General features: G+C 36.6%; 1 long non-coding RNA gene across 1 annotated transcript; it reads left to right on the forward strand.

Annotated features, from left to right (window-relative positions):
- The first annotated feature begins 542 nt into the window (after positions 1-542).
- Positions 543-2,404, forward strand: LOC130906590 (uncharacterized). The gene is made up of 3 exons (XR_009061344.1): positions 543-787; positions 1,418-1,546; positions 1,663-2,404. It is a non-coding gene; the product is annotated as an uncharacterized LOC130906590 (long non-coding RNA).
- Positions 2,405-4,544: the final 2,140 nt, after the last annotated feature.

Here is a 4,544-nt window from a genome sequence, read left to right on the forward strand (position 1 = left end):
TTCCTATCTCTCCCAAAAAAATAATGTTCACAAAAAGAAAAGCACTTCAGTCTGTAGTAATGAGGCCCTATTCTGACACACAGTTAAACAACAATGCTAAATGAACTGGCATTCCATATCAATATAGCTATGCAAAATACACGTAAAACGTAGACTTTGGTCACTCTATTTTTATTATTGTTATTTTTATTCTTATTATTATTATATTAACTCATGATTAAAATTTGTACAAATTTTATTAAAACGAAAACACGAAGAGGGGTTTTAATATAAAATTACTATAACTTGTAACTATAACATTTATCTTTTAAGTACGACAAGTCTTTCTATCCGTGGATCACGTTAACAGAAAGAATGTTAATAATGCCATTTGTGGATTTATTGTTACAATAAACAAATACAGTACTTATGTACAGTATGTTGTATGTATATATCCGTCGTGTGTCTTATCTTTCCATTCCAACAATAATTTACAGAAAACTATGGCATATTTTAGAGATGGTTTGAATTGCGATTAATTACGATTAATACATTTTTAACCCCTTAACGCCGAATGTCGCGATTCGGCATCATACCGTTCCCGCTTTGAAAGCGGCCAAAATATCGTCTGCCTTTGTTCACTGCCGGTACATTAATGTCAAACACATGCCTAGGAACCTTTTTCAAGCATTAGTTTCAGTCGTGTCCGACCAGAGACAACACCGCTTCCTTTTCCGGACCGTGATATTCAAGATGAAAGCCACGTCGAAGTCCTGCGCACCAACTTGACTAATTCATTCAATTCAAGGTAAGTCAGCTAAAATAAAAAAATATGTACCGTCTTATTGTGTACTTGTGTTGCTAACACGATGAGATAGAGTTTCTATGATGAGTATTTTTGAAGCTCTATGACGATTTTGGTTTGTAGCGCTATCGCTACAGCCGGAATCATCGGAAAAGCACCTCCCCCCTCCCCCGCCACCCCGCAAACGTAAATGCGTTGTTTGTCGAAGGTTTGCAACACTCGCACGCGTTTTATCTATAAACTATCACTCTCGTTATCATCTGTAAACATTACAAAAGTAATGTGTTGCATAAAAAAGGGCATTTGTGGTTACTATTTTTCTGTAGAACAAATAAATGAACGCATCCTTTATATGCAATGGTGCACACGGGTGCCTCCATGTCGTTCCACTTTTAGACACGTTTTATTCAGACATTGCCACACTTGTTGTCATCTGTAGACATAATAAACATAACGTGTTGCATAAACAATGTCATTGCTATTGATTTATTTTTCTTATTTCTATATAATGAAAAATGAACACAGCATGAGCTGATAACTACCAAACAGAAGCAAATGTATGTATGTTGATGGTTTTCAACACATTTTGTTTTGAAATTATAACAGTAATTTCTTTACCTTATTTTTCTGCAGAAATACAAATGAATGCAGCAGCTTTTTACGCAAAGCTAGCACACCGGGCCAAACCACCTCCTGTTGAGAGTGCTCTCAGTGAGAGTGAGGGCAGCGATGAGGAGTACAATCCTAATAAAGCAAGTGAAGGTGATTTTGTGTCAAGTTTGAGCTTGTTTGACATCTATGGATGTAACTACGTGAACACACTGAAAAGATAAAAATGTTTGGTGTTTCCTAAAGTGATTTATTATTTTCTGCACCAGGTGATGAAAGCAGCAGCAATGACTCTACAGTGGACATTAGCAGCAGTGAGGAAGATGATGATGATCCGCCTCATCCACCTCCAACCACCAGTGCTGCACCTGCAAGACCTTCAAGAGCTACATCAAGGGCAGATCGAGCCTAAAGCAATATATAAAAAAAAAAGCCATACAAATTGGGATACAAGATTTTTGTACTGTGCGACATAAGAGGTCTGGTGCACTCATTTGACATATTCACAGGGAAAATAGATCCGGTACCAGGCCAACCAGACATAGGAGCCAGTGGTAACATTGTGCTCAAGCTTGCACAAGTCATTCATCCTGCTGTTCTTTGATAACTGGTTCTCATCTGTAGATCTGTTTGTTGCTCTTGCAAAAAAGGGCATACCTGCACTTGGGACCGTGCAGCACAATCGCCTGCGTGGGTGCTGTTTCAGTGCAGACTCATAGATGAAGAAGAAGCGAAGAGGGACATTTGAAGAGCAAGAGGCTCTTGTGGACAATGTCTGCATAAGAGCAGTCAAATGGTTTGACAATAGAGGGGTGATTGTTGCCAGCACATTTGCCAGTGCCCTGTCTGTTATGATAAAAATCATCTTTTATTTATTTATCTACATCATATGTCTTCTAGTCTGATTAAAAATGTGATGTACATCTGTGTTTAAACAAAAACAATAATTGTTTTTCAGAATTTCACAAGCAGTGAAAAAAGATGTTGCGATAAAAGTGTGTTCAGACCTGAGATGGGTATGTGCCTTTTTTGCCATTTGTTTTCCTTTATTGCCTGTTGTCGCTAATCGGCATCATACCTAAATGTATGACTATTTTATGGGCTTTATTCAAATTAACACTTTCAATTTAATTTAGCATCTATTTGAAAGTAAAAACACACCCCAATTATTTTTTTTATTATTGGAAAAAAATTCAGGCATTAAGGGGTTAAGCTGTAATTAACTCGATTAAAAATTTTAATCGTTTGACAGCCCTAATATATATATATATATATATATATATATATATATATGTATATATATATATATATATGTATATATATATATATATGTATATATGTATATATATATAGTTGCACTCCTCTTTAAAAGAAACTGTTGTATTTTAAGCCAAAACAACTGTTGTATTTGATAGAACAATATGTCTATATGCTGCCATAGCAGATTAAGCCCCCGAACTATTTTTAATTTGCCCGTTTTACCCTGAAAACCCCAGTTTACAGACGTCGCGCAAATGCTTTTGTTTCAACCCAGCCATAAAACGAAGGTAATGAAATATATTTATTATTCAAAATGTCTGCCATTTTTAGCTTATAATCATTAATTGATGTCTAATCTTTCGTTTGAAAAAAAAAAAAACGACTTTAAAAATATTCACTTGCATATTGTAAACTTCACTTCACGTCACAATGAAAAAAATGGCGTCTGTAAAAAAGTCACGGATGTTTACCTCATAACTATCGCTTAATTGTATTTTTTTTTGTTTGTTTCTGTCGCATTTTTTCCGATATGTTAGATGATAAATAATCGATCCGAACAAAGAAAAATTGGAAAAAAAAAGGTTTAAAAGGGTAAATATATGAAAAAGAACATCTCAAACACTCCTTGATGTCTGCGATTTCTGCATCGCGACCCTTGTTATATTACCATGTTTCACCCATAATATCCCCCAAAAATCCAGCTGTGGCCATTCACAGCTGTGTCTTGACACTCAGTGATACATCCTACATGGAGTTTTTGGATTGATACAAGGTAAGTACGCGATAATATCTCGTTAAAGTCATGGCGTCTGTAATTCTTCTCTTGCGTGCTCTCACCTCCATATAGGGTTTTGCTGTTTAATTTAAAAAAAAATTTTTTTTTAAATGCCCTCCTGTTCAAAATTTTTCTTCCCCAGCCTCTGGTGACAGTTGGTCTGCGCGTTTCGCCTGTTGCGAAGCCATTGCTGCTAAGCCTATAACAGAAGCGCCTGTTCAGGTTTTGCTTTCTTTTTTTTTTCGGGAATACCATCTGGGTCCAGACCCGCACCGCGGTTCCCCAGTTAGTCACCGATGGTGTACAGCTTAATAGAATCCTCTTTGGAATGACGCATGCATCAACAGGCACATCTAATGCCTTGTTTCTTGTCTAATCAACATGACTTTCTTTGATTGTTGGCAATGTTTTGCTTTTTTTCACTGTAGGTCTCATGCTGTTGTAACATCTTCCTACGCAGCACCTTGCTGATGCCATTCGGCAAATACACAGCATAAGAGATTAAAGAGGCCAGAAGGGAGAGGAAACATTGTTTTCCCTTCAAGTAAGAAAAAGCTTCGTTAATGAGGAGAGACAAGGCAGGGGATGCTAATTAGGATGCTGAATCCTCTGTAGCTTCCAAAGCCCCTGTACACGTTCTATACTTCACACCACTTCTCACTTCACCTCTTTGCCTCGATGCGTGAGTCGTGTTACCATGCTGTGTAAGGTGTTACTACACCATTACACAATTGATTTTAATGATTTACTGACGGCGCACTGTAGCAGAAAAATAGCATGTTTTGTATAAATTTGAGGTCCAGATGTATACATGATACCTACAGGGGTTGGACAAAATAATGGAAACACCTAACATTTTGGCATCATAATTACTGACCCAGCACCGTGATGGGATTGCTTGGGGAGGGTAGTGCAGTTTATGCAGTTCCTGTTTTTTGGTTTACCCATCTATATATGTACTAGTCCTTCTAAAAAAATTAGCATATTGTGATAAAGTTCATTATTTTCTGTGATGTACTGATAAACATTAGACTCTCATATATTTTAGATTCATTACACACAAATGAAGTAGTTCAAGCCTTTTATTGTTTTAATATTGATGATTTTGGCAATAAA

This window comes from Corythoichthys intestinalis, chromosome 18 (assembly GCF_030265065.1).
Source record: "Corythoichthys intestinalis isolate RoL2023-P3 chromosome 18, ASM3026506v1, whole genome shotgun sequence".
Taxonomy (NCBI): domain Eukaryota; kingdom Metazoa; phylum Chordata; class Actinopteri; order Syngnathiformes; family Syngnathidae; genus Corythoichthys; species Corythoichthys intestinalis.